Source organism: Octopus sinensis, linkage group LG4 (assembly GCF_006345805.1).
Source record: "Octopus sinensis linkage group LG4, ASM634580v1, whole genome shotgun sequence".
Classification (NCBI taxonomy): domain Eukaryota; kingdom Metazoa; phylum Mollusca; class Cephalopoda; order Octopoda; family Octopodidae; genus Octopus; species Octopus sinensis.
In genome coordinates this window covers 129,955,275-129,982,743 of record NC_043000.1, presented here as the reverse complement: position 1 = coordinate 129,982,743, position 27,469 = coordinate 129,955,275, and the positions used below count along the sequence as shown (strand labels likewise).

General features: G+C 34.9%; 1 long non-coding RNA gene across 1 annotated transcript; it reads left to right on the top strand.

The window, feature by feature from the left end:
• Window positions 1-917: 917 nt before the first annotated feature.
• On the top strand, window positions 918-26,289 carry LOC118763126. Its single transcript, XR_004998883.1, has 3 exons — window positions 918-928; window positions 10,757-10,763; window positions 26,110-26,289. It is a non-coding gene; the product is annotated as an uncharacterized LOC118763126 (long non-coding RNA).
• Window positions 26,290-27,469: the final 1,180 nt, after the last annotated feature.

Here is a 27,469-nt window from a genome sequence, read left to right as displayed (position 1 = left end):
ACGCACACACACACACACACACACACACACACACTTATATGGTATGAATGAAGAGAAGACGGGCGAGTGTGCCTGAATGTCTCTAAGACTGTGAACTTTGCTAAAGGCTTTCAGTAACCAGATGATAATGTTGAATCGAAATACGGATTAAGTCTACCACCCTTAAAGAAGAACTGGTGTCCCGACCGACTTCCACTTATTTTCCTCGTACCAACATTAGTTAAAAAGCCTTGTTTGACCCGAGACTATAGCAACAAAGATTTCTTTGCGATGCTGCATAACAGGATCGAACCCGAAATCTCGCAGTAGCGTAACAGTCATATTAACGTTATAGCCACATTTTGACCCTTGTTGTTTTTATCCTGCACATTTAGCATGTTTAATCTGCGTAAGATAAATTTTTCACAAATGGACGTTATTTCTGTAATTACGATAAATATAAGAAAGGTGAGTGGGATTTTATTTAGCTGTTTCCTTATATTTCAATAGAGCAGTCCCTATACCTCTTTGTCCAAAAGCTTTAAAATACTCAACGTCTGAATCAATGGTTTCTTCTACATTGTTTTTGGCACAACATCCAATGCTCTTCTATATAGAAACTACTGCATTACCTTACACAGACAGCTTCAATTACAGCTAGCTCAAGAAGTTCTGTTCATTTTACAGGTCGCACATGTTAAAAAAGATGAACTTTAAAGACGACAATTTTTTCATTTATGTGCAGTCAACATTTATGAGTAATATACTGGTGACAGCTATAATTATTTTCTATATACCTTACAAAAGTTGCTTGTGTATTGAAATATCCGGTATTCTTCTTGGAGATGTCTTATGAGTACTGTTGCCAAATCCGATTCTAAATATGAATTTGAGAATAGTTGTCTTCGGAATTTGACAGTCAAAATATCTTATATCTGTATAAAACAGTGTCTACCGGTTGGCCGATATCATGAACATGGTTTCACTTCCATAGAAACTTATTTCAATTCTTTTACTTCGTCTTTCATTTTGCCGCACACTATAATCTTGTAACTAATTAAAACATGCTTGTAATTCATTTTATTTACACAAATGATCGATTTAAACTAGAATATCACAAAATATCCGAGTATGATTAATCCTTCTTTTCTGACAATTCATATATTTTTAAAGACGATAGATTTAGCAGGCATAGCCTCACCACGCTCTCAATTTAGCATCAGCTGAAGTAAAAACTGACCCGACGATGTATTGAACTCAGCTAGTAAGAACTAAGTTCCTATCTTGTGAAAGTGTTTCGTTGTCCCAGGATTTTCATTCCATCTTCTTCAGTTCACTAATTGTTGAGAAATGGTTAGAAGTATCATGGAAATGTTACCGTTATGGAGTGTTGCCCATCCAAAGGAAGATTTATATCACATTTACTAGAACATAATAAATCCCAAACCATGCTTCAATTTTATTAAATTCTCTTGGACGTAGCAACACTACGCTTACAGTTTAATTATTTTTTCTAAATTCTATTTATGTCTCTTACACCATAACATATGTAAGTAATTGACTGTATATTTTGGAAGCAATAAATGTGTGTGTCTACCTGTTAACACCCAGACGTTGACTACATAAACCAATCATCATCAGCAGGCTATAAAAATACAACCTGATGATGTTCATGAATTTCATATATCAAATAAACTTAGATGTTTTTGAATTGTTGGATACAGAAAACACGCCTTGTACATGTCGACATTTTTTCTCACAAATTTCTGCCCGAAAATTAATTTAATAGTCATCAGATTGACTATTCACCTTTCTCTATTAGAAAACAATATTTAATCGTTCATCGTTATAAGGTTGGAATGTACAACAAAATTGCTAAAACGTGATATCTATAGCAAGAGAGTTCTAAAATTAACTTTATACAGCAAAGACACCGCATCAATCAAGCAACTATTTTTTTTTCTCGTTTATGTTCTAAACATTTGTCTCTTAAACTTTGGAAAGCTACAACATTACAGTCAGCAGTAGTCTCTGTTTTGGCTTTATTTATTTTTGGTTTTGATTTTCGTTTTCGTTTCGATTCTTCGTAACAGGCTTTTTTTGCCAGCACCTTGAGTCATTATATTATTTATTCATAGCCACCTAAATTAGTTGGCTTTTCATCTACGTTCTCACAACCATATCTCTTACAGTATATCTATTTACCCATCTAATTTACTCACCCAATTACCTTTCCGTGTAATTATTTTCTCTTACTCTGTGTATTGATTTCTGTTTATATTCGTCTCTCACTATTACTTATGCATTTCTTTTTCTTTTATTTTCAGGTAAGTACATTTAAAAGTGTCTCTAACCCAAAATTCTGCGAACAACAGTCGGCTCTGTAAAATGATATTCCCATTCTCGAAACGCAAAGTGAAACGAAAGTAATTATAATTTTTTCTTTATCATTATTATCTTTATTATATTCAGCTGGATATAGCAGGTTGTAGCTAAATATAACGACACATACAGTTAGTTAGAGTTGGCTGTCGTCAGATTTAGCAAGGGAAATCTAAATATAAACATTTGTAGTTAGATATTATGGTATGTCCTAAGATGAAGCAAAATATGGTTTGTTTATATATATATAATGTGTGTGTATGTATGTATGTATGTATGTATGTATGTATGTATGTATGTATGTATGTATGTGTGCGTGAACGCGCACGTTTGTGTATGTGTAGGAGCATGGATTAGTGGTTGGGTTGTTGCACTCATGATCGCAAGATTGTCGTTTCGATTCCATGACCTGGGATGTGTTTTCTTCTTGAGCTAATGGGTATTCCAAGTTGCTTCAGTCCACTCAGCTGGCAAAAAACGAGTAATCCCTGAGACAGACCAGCATCCAGTCTAGTAGGGGCAGGAATATATATGCCCAGAATCAGGGAAACCGGTCATATGAGCCTATAGCTCTGGAAGGACCTTTGATTGTTTTTGTGGCCTATATGTATATATGTATGTAATATATGTATATCGTCACTGAATGCCGTGTTTATATTCAGCTTGACAGATATTTTGCATTGAATAGTATCTACATTGTGGTTTTGTTCGTAGAATATTCCATAGTTAGTTTCTTGTTACGAATATTGAAATCATGTTTCTTAACTGAAATTAAATCCCCGCAAAATTAAACTGTCCAGTATTGACTTAACTACAATACAATACAGAGCACAGTAGTTTGCAGTGTGTATCATTGTTACAATGCTATTTAGGGCGATTCAGAATAGTTGTATTCTCTATGAGTTAAAAATAGTAGTGATTATCTAGAACTCGGAATGTCAAAATGAGAATTCCTATCATAGTCGCACGTTCATTAATTTTAATGTTTCAGGAGTCAAGTACAGGTGACATGATGCTGCAGAATTATATTTATTTTTAGGTGTTATCTTATTTATCAAAGAACTTCATGATTTGATATAACTGTCTGACAGTCTATGTGCCTGTCTCTCTGTTTCTCTCTCTCTCTCTCTCTCTCTCTCTCTCTCTATATATATATATATATATATATATATATATATATATATATATATATATCAGAAGAAATGAGGTACTCAGAAATTCGGATGGTTTTATAGTTACAGATATTTATTTGCATATTACATGTTTTTATACATCATATAACTTAGATCATATATTAGCGCTTTCTCCCATTCTAGTGGGATTTTCAAATCGAACTGTATCTCTCTCTCTCTCTCTTTCTTTCTCTCTCTCTCTCTCTCTCTCTCTATACACACACACATATATATAAACTTAGATAAACTTAGATATGTTTCGACCAAAGATTGGTCCAGGCCATGTCTAACTTAATAGCACCACCTGATAGGATTATTCGAATCCTGTTTAAGGCAAGTTTTGTTTAAGTCAAGTTTTGTTCAAGTAGTGAGTTCTTGTTGGGTGAGTTGTATCAAGTTTTGTTCAAGTAGTGAGTTCTTGTTGGGTGAGTTGTATCCAATTATGGGTGGCTTATCTGGTATTTTTTGAAGGAATCTATCCAGACTCCGTTTAAAGTTGATGGGATCCTTTTCCTCTTTGATCTCCCTCGGGACATATCTGTCTTTCCATTCACATATACACACAAATCATATATAAGCTGGTTTCACGCTTTATCCTGGAGGAAGGAGTTCTGTTCATGTACTTTCCAGGCCCATCGAAAGTGTTGAGATCGACAACTTAAACGTCCCACTTAAGCAGTTGACGACGACGAATACAGAGAAATAGAATGAGATATTTCTCTGATGCAAAAGGGTCCAGTAAAGCCATTAGGCCAGGAGCTGAAGATGTGAATAGAATATATGTGACAAAATGACAAGAAACGAGTGAGTTGGGGTAGTCGTAACCAGAGACAGAGAAAAGACAGCAAATTTGTGAGACAGAAGTGGAAGTAGGAATTAGTAAATTGCCAGACAATATGGATAGCAGTGTTTACATTTTTCAACTTATAAGTTTAAGCAATCTGTAGTTTGATTTGACTTTATCTGTTTCGAAGGTCGATTTTTACTAGTTATATAATGTGGTTCCTTGCCCTGATACCATGTAGCTTTGTTGTAAGGTAAGAAACCGTAAATGGTCTTTGATGATATCAGTAAAAGTTTGGAGACAAGTTTATATTTATAAGTTAACAATCCAAGTGAAGTTAGAGGAAGAATTGCAATCAAGAACATCGAACCAATCTTGAAAGACACTATATCACCAAACTTTTGACATTGCGCAGCATTTTTGCCGACATACCAACAATAATATGTTCATACTGCAAAATGTTCACAAAACAATAGCCAAATCTCCATTAAATGACACCCTGACCGTCTTAAGAAATGATGGTATATTGGATAATGCTGTTCTAAAAATGAAAAAAGAGACGGTAGTCCCCACTGGAAGTACCTCCGGGCTGATATTGCTACGAACTCCAAACAGTAACGTCTCAGTTGCAATATGAACTGCACTGCAATGGCCTAACTTTAGAGGCCCCAAAATCGAACGAGAATTTCCTCAAACAGGAAACAGCAAAGAGATATAAGAACAATACAAAATCATAGAGTGTCAGGACACTTTCCTATTCACTAATGAATGAAATTAATATAGAACAACAGAATATGTAGAAAGTCAGATGCCTAGAATAGCATTGAAGAAGACAAGGATTCCGTATATGAATATAATTATATAAAGACGATCGTGATCAACCAAACTTCGATTGAATTTCAGCCATAGTTGTAATTAGATAAAATCAAATATAGCTTCCGTGGTTAAATTTGATTTACACGTGACTCGAAAAAATATCAATGCCTACTAATGAGATAAATGATACGCACACACAGATCAGGATACAAACAGGCAATTCCCAATCCAGCAAAATTTTTTTTTTCTTTGTTATGATTTAACTCAATGTGCGATTGAGAAGTTCACGTTTTGCGACCGCTTAATTTGGAGTTGAGGCCCACTACGCGGCCTTTTTGGTAGGTGATTGTACCATAGCTCCGAACCTGTCAAAGCTATGTGAATATATTTGATGAGAAAATGTGCAGAAATCCCTTTCATATGCAATCAAATAAAGCCTTTCGAGGCGGTGCTCCAGATTGGTCGCCCTCCAATAACTGAAACTAGTAACACGAAGAAAAGAATAGTATATGTTTGTTTCTCAACACATGGTTAATCCCCATCTGAAATGTACTTATCAATAATAACTTCTATACTATGCATTATTTAATATCATCCTGAATACATAATGGTTGGGAAGCACGTGTGTGTGTGTGTGTGTGTGTGTGTGTGTGTGTGTGTGTGAGTGAGAGAGAGAAATAGACAGACAGACGGAGAGTATGTGTGTAAAAGCACAGAAAGCACTGACCAATTGTTTTACACGTATGACTCCAGAGAGATCGATGTCTATCTTTTGAATATTTGATCGTATCAATACTATTCTTAAATCATATCCTCTATGTACGTTCTTCTTTGCATACATACATTAATTTGTATGCTTACAATAATTCACTTATTTCTATGTCATTGCATTGTTTGTTCGGTTTTAATTTTGTGGTTCACTAACGATATAGTGTTAAGAATTGAAATATCTTATGACTATAATCCATATATAAGTGCATTAGATATTCAAGAATGGAAACATTTTTTCACGCTCAGAGTTGCTGAAGCATGGAATAAACTGCCTGCGTCAGTTGTTGACTGCCATGACACTGCATCTTTTAAGGCCCTCATGCTTTCCGAAATCCGCCGAAACTACACCTGATTATATATACACTTTAGATGAGTTGTAGTGCACCTGAGCACTGTACACAATTATTATTATTATTATTATTATTATTATTATTATTATATTATTATTATTATTATATGTCACGGGAAGAATTTATATCTGGGAACAAATATTTCTAATATGAGATGAAAAATAATCTACGTTGTATTTGATGCGCATAAAACCAAAATCTACGATGACAATCTTTCTGAGAGCGTGTATACAAAACAGGATGTCAAAACAAAATTTAAGAGGGATACTACATTCAACAAGTGTTTGGCCATTGTAAAACTAATAGAAGCGTGATACAAATTTAAGAATTAATGTTATAACGTTATATATTTACTTAATGGAGGTTTTATAAAAGTGCAAAGGGGTGAGAATATAATCAGAATAGAAGGATATTAAAGTCTGTGAACAACATCGGAAAATGAAGAAGAGCTAAATGTATATAAGTTGGGTAAAAGGAAAGTGCCTGACTGTAGGGCTTGAGATTTCCATTAGCGACAAATGCCATTTTAAACACAGTGAGAAATCAAAGACGCAGTTCATGTATCTCTTGCTGAAAATCTAATTAGTATATCAAAGAAGACAACCACACAATATGGTTGATAGAAATGAGTTTGGATATGCCAAACTTTAATGAATGTTGTCGTATAATGGATAAGATCATTAAACCTGCCCTATACTGCGAATAATGATTCGAAGTACTTAACAATCTAAAATAGATGTAAGTAAGAATAGCACACCTGAAAATGATCGATAATATATACTGATGGAAACATCGAGCAGAAAATAGACTAAATACGAAATGTACGTTTCATAGAAGAACCTAAACAAAATATTTCTATAGCTGTTTACACTGGTAAGGATATTCTCTCTCTCTCTCTCTCTCTCTCTCTCTCGCTCTCTCACTTTGTATATATACACACACATATATGAATATTATATATATATATATATATATATATAGATAGATAGATAGAAAGATAGATTCAATAACGAATTAAAAGCACCGCTGGTGGCGTAACCATTATCCACCGCACGCATTATAATGAATCTGTTTTGCTTTTCACCGGTTTGCTGTGGAACAATGTCTGGAGGCGCGACTGCCTCATCGTGCTTGGTGTTAGAACACCTGAAAGTCATTGACAGGCGAGAGACTCGCTTGCGATACCATTTAGGAGTGATGGATACCGAAATTTCTCCATTTTTTGCGGCTTATCAACATGACGTACCTGAACCGAATTGTGGACGGCTCGAATCGCAAGTTCATGACTATATACAAATTATGCAAAGATCCATTCGCTGATATTCTATGGTAGTGCATATTTAAGGTTACATTCAATAACATTAGAAGCATCGCTGGTGTTGTAAGAATTATCGAGCGCACATTTTCAATGTATGTGTTTTGTTTGTTCACCGATTCGCTGCCTATAGCGTCAGGGAGGTGACTCCTTCATTACGCTGGGTGTTAAGTCCTGAAAGTTATAGACGGATCAGAATATATACACACACACATATATGTATGTACTGCATTTTTGTTTTTGTCGCACAAGATTATTAATGTGAACTTGTGCGTTGAAACAGATTTTGTTGTGCCTCTAGAGGGTCATTATGCCAATAATAAACACACGCACTGGCTTTATTTTACTTATTTACTATTAGTTAATTGGTTCAATATTTAACCAATTAACGAATAACAAACAAGAGAAATACATCCAGTAAGTATTTATCATTGGCATAATGATCCTCTCGAGATACCGAGATACAAAATAGATATGTATTCACAGAGAAGCGCGCGCACACTCGCTGTGTTTGTATATGTGTATGCGTGTGTATGCGTGTGCGTTTGGTAGTTAATAATTTTAAGAGAATAATACTACAATTTAGACATTATAAAGCAATCGAGATATGCATTCTGGTTCCTGAGAGTAAAGAAGAATGCACAGTAGTACTACTTATCGCCCATAAATGTAAACTACGGTTATTTGTGTGGCCCAGTTGTTAGGGCATCGGACTCGGGGTTGGAGGATCGGTTTCGATTCCCAGACTGGACATTGTGTTTGTTTATTGAGCGAAAACACCTAAAAGCTCCACGAGGCTCCGGCAGGGAGTGGTGGCAACTGCTGTTGTACTCTTTCGCCCCAACTTTCTCTCACGCTCTCTTACCGTTTCTCGAGCAACGCTGCGATGGACTGGCGTCCCGTCCATCTGGGGGAACACTTACACCACAGAAACCGGGGAACCGGGCCCATAAGCGTGGCTAGGCTTGAAAAGGGCAAAAAGAAAAGAAAAGAAAGAATGGTTATTTGTGGGCATTGGGCGCACATATAAGGTCTAAACCAACCTTCTATAATTTACAGCCCGAAGTTATTTTGCTTCTTATTGTGGGTGTCATTTAAGGTTTTACTTTCCATTAAGGGTATGTTGTAGTAGTTGCATAGTCTTTTGCTGGAGGTTTTTGAAATTCCCCTATTAGATTTAAACACATTCGGAATCCTTGCTATCGTCTATGACCCTCTTTTAGATTTGCTTGGAACCTATAAATTACAACACTAAATTCAAAGTTTCTAGTAATCAGTAGAGATCCTCTTCAAACGTTATTTCTGTTGGTATAGTGGTGGTCGTTTTTCAGATTTCAATCTACGTTTAATTGGGCTGTCGTAATTTTCATCAGTTTTGCCAGAATTGGTGGGCAATTTGAATCGTTTGATGATATTGCCTATTTCTTTTATGTTTTATCTAGATTTACACAAAGAATAGGTATATCTTTGTGAATAATTCTACATGCTATTCCTGCATTATACTATTTGCAAGTAAAGTGGACGACAGTGGGGAGCTAATTAATATTCGCTTGTATGTGTTCACAAGAACAAGTCTGATAGAGATAATAGCCACAAACACACACACACATACATACACACACACATATGATGCAATGTTCTACCTAATAAACTCTAAATGAACAGAGGAAACATCTGTAACAATTTCGATTTCTACCGATAATTCATGAACTTGCTACCATCTTCAAACCGTTTGTATTGAGATTGTAGAAAGGTTAGCTCTGTTGATCTTCATATTTAAAGAGTAGTAAGTTGCAAATCCCGTGACGTTATGTCGTTTTTTCTTACCATAGACAGAGGCTGATATTTTACTTGAATCCGCCATAGCGTCTAGTGCATTATCGAAGTAGGGAGAGGCACGGTCCCATAGGTTCGATGACAGATTATGGATACTTCTGATATGTATTTCATTTACTTAAATTAAACCTCAAGTTAGGTACTTCACAAAAGGCACACAAACATTATGTCCAATTCAATGCCTAATATATATATGAATTGATTGAAGAAGTTACTGAACGATTTGTGCTCAGAAATAAATGATGGCATGTTAACGTTTCTCTGAAGTGCAATACCTGGAGACGTTAAAAAGCCAGAACAGGGCTATGGTGTCGATTTGATAGATTATCGAATACTGCACAAAAGCATTTGCCTCTTGTCTATATACGGGTGTGTATATTTTTTTTTCGTTTTAATTGTATCATTATATGTGGTTACTAAGGCGGTGAGCTAGCAGAATCGTTAGCACGCCGGGCGAAATGCTTAGCGGCATTTCGTCTGTCTTCATGTTCTGAGTTCAAATTCCGCTGAGGTTGACTTTGCCTTTCATCCATTGGGGTCGATGTAATCGATTAATCACCTCCCTCAAAATGGCTGCCCTTGTGGTGGCAAAATTTGAAACCATAATGTGTAGTTATTATTTTTGTTATTTTCGTTGTCACTTAGCCCCATGTAGACTCTGAGCTATCAGACCTCTAGTCTTAGGAATTTAAGCCATCACAATCCTGTTCAATTTGTCATGTGTAATGTACACTAGGTTATGATTTATACTATCCAGAGTTGACTGCAGTTAAACAGATTTGGTCGCTATTTCTAGCAAATCTAGTGCCAATATTAAAGATTCCCTTCTTTATCGCATTATGTCAAGTTTTATTCTATAGTACCCTGTTATCTTTCGTTTAATTGCACAGATTCAGGACCTCAGACTTTGAGACTCGGTTAAATAAATACTACTGACGCTCAGATTTTACAGAAGAGAGTTAGCGGCATTAGTGATGTGAGATCACGTAACTAAAACGATACGAGTACACTCGGTAAGTGGCTCGTTGGGAGGTTTAACGCTATATTGTTTTCAGTTAACTAGATACAGAGCTTTAAATATACTAGAATGGAATTTCGTAACGTTAGATACGAGGTAATCCATTTGAACTTGTAGCTTTCATATATTTTAAAGAACATTAGAAATTTCAGTGAAGCGAAACTATTCCAACTAAGAATCAAATCCATATTTTTAAACTTGATCCGGCTATAGATTAACTATATTCTTTGTCGTTCACCAAAGCGGATAAGCAATGACATATTTTAACCAAGTAGAATACCAGTTTTCTTTACTGAAAGTTTGTACAATGTTGAATAGACATTTTATTAGAAGGTATATAGTAAATATATATAGTATGTTGTGTCTGGGGAGAGTCATTTTATTTTTGTGCCTTATAATGTCTGAAGACTATTGAAAAGGATGCAAGACGCAACGAAAATTTTAGGAAAATAAAAATAAGAAATAAGTGGAAATTTTACCAATGAATGTGTTACATTATAAGGCCCAAAAAGAATATGACTCTCCCAAGACACAACAGAATATGCTTCAACACACGAACTCAAATAAAGAATCTTCCAAACCAAATCCCAAAACGAAATATTAGTATACATATATACAAAAAGGGTGTAGCGAAAATTAAGGATCGAGTAAAGGGTGCATAGACGGCTTATTGAAATTTATCGCAATGTTCAATACATTATTGTGAATATTGAAATATATTTGTTTAATAAACCAGTACGATTATAAGCCAATAAGAGAACTCTATGTGGTCGTTAGATTTGCTAAAAATAGCAACTGAATGTCCTTCAAATTACATTCTTTAAAAGTGAATGACCCATTGGAGGATTTGGACACGACTGAAATATTTGTTGTTCATGAGTCAGTGGATCAAAACTGACATTGAGTAAACAACACCAGCAACCAGCGTGTCTGCCAGTCGGAAATAGAACTCAACTGATTAGAATATGTTATCTACAAAATGTTTTTCAGATGTACTGAAGATATTGAAAATCCTATTCTCTAGATTACTTTTTCTAATGGATATAAAATTTCAGCTTGTCTGCTTATTTTCCGTTGTCTTTAATCTGTTTAAAACGTGCTTTACATCCTTCACTGTGAAACAGTATGCCAATTATGTAAAAAAAAAAAAAAAAAAAACATGCTCAAATGTAATAATTTGTATTTGCTTTCAATTTAGTTTTAAAAAATTTAATTCAATTTTGTTTACTTTCATTCTTGAAAGATTGCTTCAAAGAATTTATTTTCATTCGAAGTAATCTATGACGTCTAGCTGCAGTCTGCCGGAAGTTTTACTCATGAACAGCGAACATAAAAATATAGAAGCAACCTTAGAGCACTATATATATATTGATTATATGTTCTCTGTATTTTTAACTATATCCTAAATATTAACCTCAATGCTAACATCAACAGATGTAACCCATTTTCCGTCTGAAATAACTTATTATGCACTAATTCCTTTATTCAAACTTAAATTAAACACAACACTCTCATATATCACCGAATATGGTCAGCAGACCTTTATCCAGCCGAAAGGAACATGTAGTTTACACAGCTCACTTGCTAGATTCTAAATTGCACCTGTTTTTTCTGTAGATGGAGAAACCCAGCTGTGAATAAAGCTGTAAGTTAAACAATGATTGTCCTAACAGTTTCCGAGGCATCATGACGTCATTGCAATGTTAAATAAGCACTTCTGGTAACACTATCTTAAGGCTTTATTTATCTTACTACACCTGATTTAATTTCTCAAACTTGTTACAGCTTCTACTGATGCTATAAATATTTTGTATTTAATTTTCATCATGTTTTCGCCATCTCTATTTTTATTATTATCAGCATAATCATCATGGTGATAATAATAATAATAAATTCAAATTTTGGAGTAAGGCCAGCAACTTTAGAGACAGGGCTTTAGTCTATATACATCGACACTAATGCGCAACTGTTATTGTATCGACCCGAAAAGATGAAAGGTAAATTGAACGTTGACAGTATCTTAACTTGTAATATAAACAGCCGGAAGAAAGACGCTTAGCATTTTGTCCGGCGTTCTAAAAATTTTATCTGTTCTTCACCCTCATCATAATAATAATCCTTTCTACTATAGGCACAAGAACTGAGATTTGTGAGGAGGAGACTAGTCGATTACATCGACCCCAGTACTCAACTGGTACTCATTTTATCGACCCCGAAAGGCAAGGTCGACCTCGGCGGAATTTGAACTCGGAAAGTAGTGGCTGGCGAAATTTCTTCTATGAATGTTACAAATCAAAATACTCGAACAGCTATATCAACCTAATTAGGTGGCACCTGTTGTCCTATTTCTTTTGTATTTATTTGTTGTCGTTCTTTTCTTTTGTTTTAAGCAAACTGGAGGCATTACTCAGAAACTTGGTGTTTTTCTTATCTAGCACCTAATACGGAAGGGTCTTTATAAGGTTCTAATGGAAGATTCGTGTAAATATTTCCATTCTAGATTGCTCTCCTGTCTCATGAAGATAGAGATATTGAATGAAATATTTAGAAGCATCCTATGGAGAGAACACAAAACTATCATCGTTCAGTTTCTAGCTGGATTTATTTTATGTGTGTGAATGAGTGTTTTTGTATGTATGTGTATGCGCGCGTGTGTAAACCAAACATATGTATATCTGTAAGTACAGTGATAGAACGTAGGAATTGTAGAAATACAGGAAAGAAAACTTTAGGGTCTGATGAGAATGGTTGAGGATGAACTATTTCAGTATTTGATTTATCATGCGCACAAACTAATTTATAGCGATGAAATTCTTCCTCTAGTCATTCGAAACGGTCGTAACCTTGAATAATTCTATGTAACAACATCGCCTTCATTTCTTTGGCGTCATTGCTATTAGTATATTTATATTAATATATATGAGTAGACGCATCAATGGTGTAACAGAAAAAAATATTATTAGCTTTCATTTACAAGTTAAGATTCCTTACATTAATCATATCTGCGCCTATGAGTTATATCTACAACCATGTCAGCTGATGAGTGTGGATGCAGAAACAGCCCAGTACCAGTCTGACTATGTTACAGTATTTATTTATTTTATGCATACTCTGAGTTCAAATTCCACCAAGGTAGACTTTGCATTATTTATCTTAAAGACTAGTAATATTCAGACTGAAATTTGAATTGGATGCAGACCCATACCTTGAGCTAGAATTAGAAATCAATGTTTGTTTATTAATTCGAGCTAGACAGATTGTTAGTTGTTAGAGCAGAAATCACAATTCTTCGTTCTTTTAACACATTCCTTGTAAATTTCCCCTCTGTGTTTGTTTTTCATTTCTCTCGTCGTATTTTCTCAATATGGAATATATTTTCTATAAATTTTCATTTTGTATTTATTTGTACTATTTTGTTGGAGTCGTGGAGAAGGGTATCCTATTACATCCCCTGCCGTTTCTATTTGCTAATATCACGTAATTAACGATAGATATTTCAAATAGCACTGCTTCCAGACAAAGAAAGATCGAGTATTTGGTTACTGTACGTTGTGTTTTTTCTAACAAGTTTGTGTCGCTTTCTCTGTCTATTTCTTTCTAATTTCATTCCTTTTTCTGTTTTTGTCTTTGTTGTGTTGAATTTAATTCAGATCAAGCTTTTCTCTCTTACATTTTCTCATTTTTTCTTCGTTTTTCTTAGTAATTTATCGAGTTTTTACTCAGCTTCGTTATTTTTATTTTAAATTTCGCAGTTCTGTTCTTTCTTTTTCTCCATTCCATTTCAGTTTATTTTTTTCCCTTTTGATAGTGGTGCTGATGGATTTTGGCCAATTCTATTTTCTCAAATCAGTCTTAACACGTCAGGCATTTATCTCCAACTTTTTAATTTAAATTTTCTTTTAAATACAGTTTCCGGAAATTAGTTTTCCCAGTAATGTTTTTTTTTTTTTTTACCGCAGTCGTCTTATTTAAGTTTTCTCATATTTCCTTTCATTTCAGTTTTTTCTTTTTACAGTTCATTTCATATCTTAATTCAGTTTTGTGAAATCTGGTTTAACAATTCAGTTTTCTTATTTCGGTTCTTTTTTCATTCAAGTTTTCTCTGTTAGTCTTCGTATTTCTTTCAGCCGTCGAGTTTATGTTTTCACATTTTCCTTTTTCTCATTGAAGGTTGTTTTTAGTACATTTTGTTTAAATTTAAATTTCCTGGTTTAATTCCATTTTCCATTATTATTTTTAGATTCAGTTTTATCATTTCAGTTTTCTGATTTCCATTGCATGCATTCCATGCTCACCAGATTCTTTTCCCAATTCAGTTTTTTGCATTTGTGCATTTCTATCTTATACTTTTGGTAATTTCAAATTTATTGTTTCTATTTTCCATTATAATCTTGTGCTCAGTTTTGTGCCCTCGTTTACTTCTTTTTAAATATCACTTATCTATTTCAATATTTCCAATTCTGTTTTCTACTTCGTAACATCCTAGTTCCAATTTTTCATTGTAGATTTCACACGGTAGGTTTCCTCATTCTGTTCATTTTCATAACTGTTTATTTTTCTTTTAAATCTTGTTTCAGTTTGCTGTTTTGCAGTGTCATATCAACATAGATTTCTGCATTTTTACTCTCTTATATTCTTTCCACATTTAAAATATTTCTAGATGTTGCTATTTATATATTACATATTTAACTATTCTATAAGTCACATTATATTGTTCATTATTCATTTGTATCTATTCTTTGAGGCTTTCTTTTGATCTTTCCTTCATTATTCTTATGTCAGCTGTACATGCTATTCTTCCATTTTTTCCTTCATTCTCTTATTCCTTGTTTCCTGTCTTCCAATTCATTTCCTTGCCCCTTGCTTTTTCATCTTTCCTTCATTTCTTACATATGTTCTTCATTTCTTTATATCAATTTTCAGACAATTTTCATCCAGAATATCTTTTCATCTTTGTTCAACGTAAGAATAACGGTTTCATTATTCTTTCAATCGCCGTTCCTCGTGTTTTATTTCTTACTCTATATTTATTTGTATTACATAACAAATATATGTGTATGTGAAAATATAAACATTTGTTGAGATAAACAGGCACACACGAACATATATATATATATATATATATATATATATATGAGTGTGTGACCATTTGCCTGGGTATATGTGTGTGCGTTCTTGTATTTTATTCTTTCCTTTATTCTCTGTTTTCGTGAAACATCTTGAGAATGGATACAGCTGCAGCGAGTTTTTTGGATTGCCATACAAAGTGAATGAAAAGAAAGGAATGATATAAATAGATAAATAGAGAGAAAACGAATGAGAGTGAAAGAATAAATAGATAAAAAGAGAAAGAAATAGAGGAATCTTGAGGGGGAGAGAAAAATGAACGTGAGAACAAAAGAAAAAAAGAAAGGAAAAAAAAGAAGAAATAAGGACATAACATCTGCGGGAGTGGGGAAGCAATCAGTCTGAAAGGCGATATACAAATCATGACAACAGTTATGGTAGTTGGAACCATGTATATCTATATCTATCTATCTATCTATCTATCTATCTATCTATCTATCTATCTATCTATCTATCTATCTATCTATCTATCTATCTATCTATCTATCTATCTATCTATCTATCTATCTATCTATATATATATATATATATAATATATATATATATTATATATATATATATGTGTGTGTATGTGTGTGTGTGTGCATGCGTGCGTGCGTGCGTATGTATATATATATATATATTATATATATATATATATATACAGAGAAATGTGCTGCTAAACACTTCTGCATATATGTATGCATAAAATACTTGATAATGCATATATATACTTGATAATAATAATAATAATAATATCTACATACATACATACACACACACACGCACTCATATATACACCCGAAGAGAGGGAGAGTAACATACTTCTAATTGTGTTGGTGCAGTTGTATCGACCCCCAGGCAGGAAAGAACAATTTTTTATAATTATTTAGAAATTAAGAACGACATGCTCCCTATACATATATACTTGCACATATACGTTAGTAAATACATATATATATATATATGTGCGTGTGTGTGTGTGTATGTTTATATGTATGTATGTAGGTATTTTGTGTGTGTATGTATGTATGTGTGTTTATATATATATATATATGATTATCTATATAGTTCTCCTATGGAGTTCAGAGCCAGCTTTGCAACGTTTCGTAAACAAGTATGTATATCTAAAAAATGCATTCAAATAGGGGAAAATTTGGTAATGGCTGTATATACATTTTTCGAGAGTTAATGCTCTTTCATCAGTCCAACACCTAACCTATCAACTATTCACACCCACAGCTTGATACCCACTAAGTTTAACGGTGCAATACGATTGGATAACCCAATTGACATATTAAACATATTCCTGGCAACTGATGCGAACATATTAATATATACAGGTATTGTGCCTTATTTATTTGTTATTGTCATTGCATGGACGATGCCTAAGTCCAAAGTAATTGAGCGATTGACAAAATGCTTTGTGACGTCGTTATCCTCTTTAGCATTCTTCCATGTCTTGCACAAATTTTATCCTGTCCTTCATCCTACTACGTTGGATGACTACTCTTTGTTCTTAATGTTGACTTTTCTTTGTTCTTCATCTTGTTTCTTCTTCATTATTATTATTATTATTATTATTATTATTATTATTATTATTATTATTATTATTTGTTCCTTCCTATATTACCCATTCTGTGTGACGAAACTATAGAATTGCCAGTATTTCACTGTCGTAAACGTGTCTGATATCTCGATCGCCAAATCAAAAATTTCGACTCACCCTCTGTTTGTGGCTTGAAAGTTTAAATTCTGCAATAGGATAGAAAATTGTGAGGAATGGCTGCACTGAACAACCTGCTTTATTCTTTCATTCTCGATTTCCTAGTCCATTGGCAAGGAATTCGAGTCGACTGGAGGTACATCAGTTGTGCATTAGAATGATAAGTGGTTATGTGCCCCCCCACCCACCGCCATTTCCCGAAATACTCGTTCTATAAGGCGAGTTAATGCATTTCTAATTATAGAAACGTGACACCGACTCTGGTGTATTGGCATGTCTGAATGTTTGTGGTACCTCAGCTGACAACCCATTTTCTGTTGGCATTTCATAAAGCTGGCATAACCTCCAGTTTATGTAGGTGCCAACTTCATCATCAAGCCAACTTCTGTGCTTATACTCTTTTTGTGCTATCTTATTGCACTCACCTAAGAGATGGTTAATACAATCATGATCATCATGTTCATTATCATCATCACCATCATCTTAATCATCATCATCATCGTCATCACTGTTGTAGCGGCGGTTGCTTTGGCTTCAACAGCAAGCAAAGAAATATATATGAAAAAGTATCATTTTCATTGTTTGACAATAAAGTTAGCTTAAAGCAGTTTGAATACAATACATACTCCTTGTTCTCTCTGTCACTCTTTCTCTCTACGTCAATGTAACTCCCTCATCTCCCTACTCCCCTTCTCTCTCTCACTTATTTACCTCTATAGTTCTATTTTCTCTCTCTCCATTGTTTCTATCATCACCATCCTCTCTCCTTCATTATGTCTCTCTCTTTCCTGGATCATTCACACAGTTTTCTATTGACATGCTGATATATCTTCCACACCATTCGATTCTTTCTACTTGACCTTGACTCTGTTTATATATGTATACATATATATGTGTGTGCGTTTTCCTTTCCTTATTTATTCCTTCCGTACTTCCTTTATTTGCTCATCAATTTATGTCATTTTTCTTCCCTTACCAGAATACTTCAGTACTGTCTTTCTTGAACAATAAAGCAATAGAGTTGAATTTCTCCATCTTTCTGAGCCTTTCATTGACGAATAAAAGAGATATATTGATCGAAGAATTCGACACAATGAACTTAAAATTGAGATCATTGGAAGAGTCTTTCTTTTCTTTCTTCCATTTTTCCTTCTTGGAATAATAAGGAAAAGAATAAAAACAACAACAAAAAACACACAAGAATGAGAACAATAACATCAAAAACAACAACAACAACACCAACGACAGCAATAATAATAATAATGATAATAATGAAAATATTGAAAATGATGATAATATAGCAGTATTATATATATATATATATATATATATAATTTTTTCTGATATAGAGAGGTAGAAATCGAAATAAATTGAGGAATAAATAGAAATATAGGAGAAAAGACAATGAAAGAACAGAACATAGATAAAAGAAAAAAAAGCAATAATGACAAAAGAAAAAAATATAGGCATGAGTATTTCTCTTTCTGGCTATTGTGAGAGAGAAACAGAGAGTATGCGTGTGTGTGTGTGTGTGGTGAGTGTAAATTTGTATATACTCGTTCTCTCTCTCTCTCTCTCTCTCTCTCACACATACATACATACATACATACATACATACACATACATACATACATACATACATACATACATACATACAATATTTAATCCGTCTAAAGTTCAGCAAATCATAAACATGAGTGTGAGTTTATAAATGACTTAACAATAGGTTGATATTTGAGGTCAATAGGTATTGGAATAAAATATGCCTACCGCGAAATATGAATGTATTTGGGGGAGGGGGATGAAATTATTCTGTTTGGTTATATGCGCCGGTTTACCTTGTTCTGACATATACATAAGCTTACACACACACACACACACACGTTTTCAATTATATATATATAGATAGATAGATAGATAGATAGAGATATAAATGGCTGAAAATTTAAAATGATACTATCACTGTTTTTTTAGTATCCAACAAATTTTCAACATATACAGACAAAAAATACAGAATGAGATATGTAGAAAACCTCTGCTAATCATATTCCAGGCGCCTTTGACCTGCAGCAGTTTTATAGGGGAGAGAAACAAGAATATTCTTTATAAACAAATAAGGTACTACATAGGTTTCGCACATTCTCGTTCAAGCGAGTTGCAGATTAAGTGCTTTCAGTTAAAAGCTATGCATATTTAATAAAAATATGCATTAACATTTCGCACGGGTATGTTAAACTATGAGGCTTCCTAATATCTTGTAGATGACATACCTTCGATTTTATCTTGACTTTGAGCTTTAACCTTATTCAAATAATTCATTGCAATCGTTTGAGGGCAAATGTCTCTCTCTCTCTGTATGTATATATATATATATATATATATATATATATATATATGTATGTTTACACATGTAAGTGTATGTATATATGTGTATGTATGTATGGGTATTGTGATTGTCACTTGTTCACAGAAGAAGGGCGTCTCTTCAAGAAGAAATTAACGTCATGAGATCTTATATGACGTGCGTGTGCGTGTTTCGACCCTAATGCAGACGTTACATACATTTTCAGACAGAAAAGTGTCTGGTATTGTACTCACATTTTCGAAGTACTTGTTTCAAATGTTTCACAACCATCGTAGATCACTTCCTTCTAAACTGATAGGTTTTCTGTCACCTGTCCCCAATCAGCAACATCTACACTAAATTCATGTTCGACAGAATCCCTTAAACATTTCTTAGCGTTATGTCTCAGATGTTTGTCATAACTTACCGTAAAACAAATGCTTAGATAACCTGTTATCCTCCATAGAAATAAAGCTCTCAACCCGTCGCACCTAACTGCATATGACACCGATCGAGAGAGAGAGAGAGAGAAATAGTGAGGGGAACAGATAGGCTGTGTGAGAGAGAGAGAGATAGTGTGTGTGTGTGTGTGGTGCCGTGTAAATGACTCAGTTTATGAATTTTACCAGGACGTCATAAATATCATATGGATTATAGGGGCTTCCAACATTTGACTATCATGTATAAAAATAATCATTAGCAAAGCAGTTTTTACTCAGTATGCAATTGAGACAGTTTTAAGGTTTGCCCTTGAGATTTATCGAATTTGTTCTGCAAGCTGAACTCTTCTGAATCATCTGTTGCTATGAGTGGAAATATGCGTATAAGTGTATCCCGTTCTTTGATGAACCCCATGAGAATAATGACATTTCGCATAAGTTTATTAACCAATTGTTTTGTGCCATTGCTTAGTCACAGTTGTTGTAAATTACGATGCAGCATTATTGGAAATCCATTTTGTATCTGATTGCGTAGCAATAGACCTGAAGGAGCCAATTAATTAACACATTTTGCAAGATCGTAACCTAACTTTATCTAGCTGTTGCATGCACATCTCGGATGTAACTGCAGCAGCCTCCAATTGACGTTGTGCATCAATCTTTTTCTTCCTTTATTTTGCCACTTGTATGTTAGTTAATAGTGTTGCAGGTTCTGAAACAACTTCGGTACCAATTCGTTGGCTGTCTTAACCAGTGCGTTGATAGGGACAAGATATATGACACTATTCATAGAAGTTGCCTCTTTCCCTTTTGCAGCATTTTGACAAAATAATCTTATAATTAATATTCAATAGCCACCTGACAATAAGGTCTTAAATGTTGGGTTATCTCCATGAACGGGAAAGACGTAAAATTACTAGAAAATTTCATTGCAATTATGCATTCTTCCTCTTCTTTGATATGGTAAATTCATATCGGTTTTTGGCTCCACCAGAGCAAACAAAGCACCGCTGAATCCCTTGGTGCCACATTTTCAGATATATTTCAGGAACTCAAAATTGCTGTTTGCATCAGATGTTTTTGTCAGTCATTTTTGTTTGTGCAGCCATGGTTTGGAAGCCTACATCCTTTGATTCGCTTTTATAAGACAGACAAATGATGCTGGAAATGTGGTGCCTTTATTGACTTCCAAGGAAATTTTTATTTAAAAGAAATATTTAGGCACTATAAACTCTTTGGGTTTTAACAATACTCAAAAGCATTTTCTCACTACATGTTACTGGAAGCTGTCCAGATATTCTAAAATCTTAGTCCTTTCTCAGATCAAGGCCGTATATAGTGTAAAAGTTTCATTTTCCGTGTCATTGTTGCGATGGAAATATTTACAGCAATTCTACTATGAAAGGAAATACATTTGGTCCTTTAAATAAACATAATGTAAACCGGCTTCTAATAAATTTGAATTTGAGCTTGAATTAATTAAAATCAACGAATAAGTCATTTTCAGAAACTGAAGATCGTACCACAAATTTAGCAGTAGCTTTATGTTTAAGTTTCTTGTTAAAATCTTTATCTTGCTAAGGAGTAATAGAAAGCGATAGATGGAACGAGAAACAGATAAGATGAGGAACTCGAAATGGCAAAGATTTCAATGAGAGGATGAGGAATGTAAGATACAAAAACACCGGGTCGGTACAAGGATTGCAGCGAAAATTGAAGCGATAGATACAAAACAGATAAGATTAAACGGACGACAGATGCAATCCCGAATATATACTAAATTCAACATACATAAACACACACACACGCACAATCACAAAAACACGCACTTACACACATTCACATTCGCACACACCCACATACAGGCACACTAATGTGTCTGTGTATAACTGTGCGTGCATGCATATTTATTACACACACACACACACACACACACACACACACACATATATATATATATATATATATATATGTGTGTGTGTGTGTGTGTGTGTTGCATCCAGAGACTATTTGAAAATACCATCGATAAGTTTGAGAATGCTCATACAGAAAAGTGTGTCAGATTTTTATGAAAATTGCTTGGATTTCTCCGATCCAAAGCATGGTGTATTCATTGGGGCAGCAGTGACCATTTCTTGAGTTCGACCAGTTACTATCCAACTTCCGTTGTTCGCAAATATATTTTTGCTAATCACGAATATTATCTGCTCTCATCTTGATTTCACATAAATATCAAATACTGAATATTAGATATGTGTTGAAGGTTTGTGTATGCGGTTAAAACGTTCGCTTTCAAACTATTTGAATTTGCTTCCAAGGAAACTTTTTTTTAAAGAAATCTTTAGGCACTATAAACACTTTTAACAATACTCAAAAGCATTTTCTCACTACATGTTACTGAAAGCTGTACAGACATACTAAAATCTTAGTCCTTTCTCCGATTAAGGTCGTATATAGTGTAAAAGTTTCATTTTCCGTGTCATTGTTGTCAATTCGCTTCGGTTCCATTGCGTGGCATCTTGAGCAAGTGGTTTTTTCTGCTATAGCCACACACAGATTTATTTCTTATGAATGATTTCAGTAGAAAATGGGCTGTAGTCTGTCTATATATATTCATGTGTGTGTGTGTGTAGTGCGTGTCTCTAAACATTAACAGCTTATAAACTGTTTTTTACATTCCCTTAATATAGCGATTTAACAAACGGAGTCCAATAGAAGAATCACCAATCTTAGAATAAGCACTGTGTTAGATTTGATTGACTAAAAGCTTTAAAGCAATCAGTTAGAACATAGGTACAGACCAGAGAGTGAATCCAATAAGAAAATGATATAATATATAAGTGTATGTGAATGGGATTGCGTGCGTGTGTAGACCACTGTACAGGAAACTACAAATAAATTGAAATCTTGACCAAGCTTAAATAAATACTTGGCAGGGCTCCTCTCACAGTATCTGTTTTACTCATTGTTCCTCCTGCGCAGTTAAATTCCTACTACTACTACTACTACTACTACTACTACTACTACTACTACTACTACTACTACCACCACCACCACCACCACTACTACTACTACTACTACTACTACTACTACTACTACTACTACTAGTAGTACACAAAAATGCACATATATATATATATATATATTTATACTTCCCGTGAATCACTCAAATCGGAGAAGAAATGTTGCCTACGTTTTAAAGCTTTCCAGAAAATTTTAATTAATGGAACTATATGTAGAATCGGTATAGGTTGAGTGTCAAGAAAAAAAAACACAAACAAACAAATAGGAAAAAGCCATGCATTACTACATTAAACAGAAATATATCGATTTTTCTCCTGTTTTAGTAGCGCTCAACTTAACCTTGTTACGACCTAAATACATTGGTATATATGTATGTATAAGCATGAGTGCGTACGTATAAATTTTTGCTACATTCTGAGCAGAATACCACACATATACACACACACGTGCACACAAATATATACATATATATGTACATTCAAATATATATATATATATATGATTTATTTTTCTATTGTTTCTTTGCTAAAGTTGGTGAATATTCGTTGTTCGTTATTGTGGTTTCCTTTTTGTTTGCTAACACTAACACAAGTATATAATATTCATCGTTGGTGTTGTCGTCAACGCCCTGTACATCCTGATCATTACCAATTTCTTCGTGTATTTCTTTGTCGCTATTCATCATTATTATCGTCATCAACATCATGATATTCATCATCAACATTATCATATTCATTGTTTTCAACATCATCTTCGCCATCATCATCGTCATTACCATCATCACGAGTTACACAGTATATACCTTTAAATATTTTTATTGATTGTTGTTTAAAATATATATATATATATATATATATATATATATATATATATATATATATATATATATATCTGTAATATAGCTATATATCTATATATCTGTAATATAGCTATATATTTATATATCTGTCAGTTTTATATATATACATGATGCTAAAGAAATAGCAGAACTATTGAAGAAACAACGCTGCTCTGTCTTTAGTGATCCCACTGATATTGACGTAAGGGAAGCGAACGAAGTTGGTTCCTAACATAAAATCTCGGACATAACCTTCACTACCTCAGACATCACAGCAGCACTAAATGAGGTCAAATAATATTCTGCTGTAGGCCCTGATATATTCCCCGCTAGTTTCCTGAAGGAATGTAGACACCTGCTTACAGTCCCTCTGTTCAACCTCTGGAGAAATTCTTTAGACTCAGTTTATATACCGAAACAGCTCCTATCCAAGTCTGTCATCCCGGTTTTCAAACAGAGAAACAGATCCCTCGCAGTGAACTATCGGCCAATATCGCTCACCTCCCATATCATTAAAGTGTTTGAAAGAGTGATAAGATCAATGATAGCTGGCTTCGTGGAGATCCACACACTCCTAAATTCAAAGCAGCAGGGCTTTCGCTGTGGCAGGAACTGTCTAACACAGCTCTTACACCACATCGATGATATACTTAGAGCCTTGGGAACAGGTTCGAACTCTGATGTCATATATCTTGACTTCAGAAAAGCGTTCTTCAGAGTTGACCATAATAACTTACTCTCAAAATTGGCAAATGTTGCAAACACTGCATTGAGTATTTCCTGGCGAACAGAACATGTTGTGGTCGATGGAGTCCACTCAAGCCCAGCAAATGTCATCAGTGGTGTCCCTCAGGGGACTGTCTTGGGCCCGCTCCTCTTTATAATCTATATAAACGATATTTCCAGCGTCGTAAAACACAGCAAAGTGAAAATTATTGATGAAGAAGAAGACTGAACTCAAGTCCAGTCTAAACTTCATGCGTTGAGTCAATGGGCAGACAAAAACAAAATACAACTAAACGAGAGAAAATTTGAGCTGATGAATTTTGGGAAAAAGACTGTGCTAAAATAACCATACTGTCTTACTTTAGGAAAGCCTCTTACAGCATCTAATAATATCAGAGACCTAGGAGTAATGTAGATAACAATCTCAGTTGGAGTGCACACATCAACAAAAGGTCGATATAGCTCGTAAGATGAGGTCCTAGATCCTAAGAGACAGAGAAGAAGGTGTCATCATTCCACTTTTCTCCTCCTTTGTACGGCCACACCACAAGTACGGTTGCTCCCTGTGGTCTCCCCATACATAACATAACATCTCGAAAATTGAATCACCCCAGAGGGCATGAATGATCTCGATTAGTGGGGCCGCCTTAAAGCATTGAAACTGTATTCTCTCCAGTGCCGCCGCGAGCGATATTCCATTTGCACGACGTGGAGAATATACCGTCAGCATTGCCCAAACGACCTCAACATTAGCTTCAAAATACATCTAAAGCTAGGACCACGGCCCCTACCCAAATCAGGATTACAACACATAAATACACTGCAACACAATTTATTTTCCTCAACAGGCCCTGTCCTATTTAACACTGTCACAAAACAGATCGAAGAGGAAAAGGATCCTATCCCCCTTTAAACAGAATCTGGACAAATTTCTTCAAGGAATACCAGATAAGCCACCTATACCTGGATACAACTCACTCAACAAGAACTCCCTACTCGAATGGACGACGATACCATAAAACTTGACTTAAAAAGGATTTAGATAATCCTATCAGGTGGTACTATTAAGTTAGACATGGCCTGCACCAATCTTTGGTGGAAATGTATCTAAGTTTTATCTGATTTAGAGAGTAGTTACATGACTTTCTGAAAGATAGCAGTCAGGCAATAGTGGTCAATGGCGCCACCTCAACGAAAACACAAATAATGAGCAGTGTTCCACGGGGCACTGTCTTGGGACTACTGCTTTTCATAGTGGCCCTCTCAGATGTACCCTCAACTGTCCGGATAGCCACCCTTGCTAGCTACGCAGATGATACGAATGTCTCGCAGAAAATACAGAACCCCGGGGATGTTGCACATCTGCAGCAGGCATTGCACTCAATTTACAGATTGGCTGAGGATAATAACATGCAGTGTAATGCTGAAAAATTCTAAGCCCTGCGCTACCAGCATCCGAAACTGAATATGAAACTTACAGAGTACAATGGTCTACAGAGAATTACAATCACAGAGCTTAAATCAGTGAGGGACTTGGGTATCGACATGAGTGATGATACCTCTTTCCAAGTGCACATCACCAGGATGGTGACAAAGTGCAGACGACTGGCTTGATGGATCCTAAGAACATTCAGAACCAGAGATAAGGATACCATGATGGTCCTCTGGCGGACATTCATCCTCAGCCGCCTGGATTACTGCTCCCGTCTATGGTCACCCAACAGTGTAAAGTTTACAGCAGACCTTGAAGAAATTCAGCGAAGCTTCACAAAAAGGATCGTCTCTTTGCAAATGCTCAGCTACTGGGAAAGGCTGAAACACATACGACTCCTAGTCCCTGGAGCAAAGACGGGAGAGATATGCAGTAATATACATCTGGAAAATCCTGAAAGGAATTGTGCCAAATTTTGGCATTGAAAGCTACACCAATGCCAGAACGGGTCGACACTGCATAGTGCCAAAGATCCCAGCAATGCCTTTGCACTTTTGGACCAGTTACCGCAACAGCCTGGGTTTCAAGGGCCCATAGCTTTTTAATATTCTCCCAAAGAACCTGAGGAATCTCCTCAAAGTAGATATGGACGTTTTTTAGATCAAGGCTGGACCTCTTCCTGTCTGAGTCCCAGATGGACCTACCTCATCAAACTCCGTTCTACACCAATTGCCATATATTAAAGGAAGATCACAGTAATAAAAGTGTAGCAAAATGACGGTGCTCCAGCATGGCCACAGCTATGAGCTGAAACTACAAGAAATATGTACGTATATATGTGTGTGTGTGTGTGTGTGTATACATCCGGTTATTTCATCATGCTGAACCGTTAATCCACACATTCTTCCCTCTCGTGTTTTTTCGTTCTCCGTTTGTTACCGCACATCCTTTTCTCTCGACCATCAAACTAATACATCTGCTTACTGTTCCCTCACCTGTCTTTGTCTATTGTTTACATTTTATGTACACACGCACACACACACACACCACACACACACACACACACACGCACAAATATATATATATATATATATATATATATATATATATATAGCACTCTTCTTTGGCGGTAGCGTAGCAAAGATTTACAAATAAACTACACATACATATAAGCACGAACTCGGAACACACATACGCACACATACACATGCACACACCTAACTATGTGTGTAATTTTATGTTTTTACATATGTCTGTGTTTATGTATGTTTGTGTATACAGTTGGCGTTGTTTGTTGCAATTAAGTTCAATTTCCTAATATTCTGTACTAAACATAAGTATCTACTTTTGTAGAAGTGTATATTTTCTACTCTTTAAGTTATGTTAGTGATGTTTAAATAACGTTAAAGT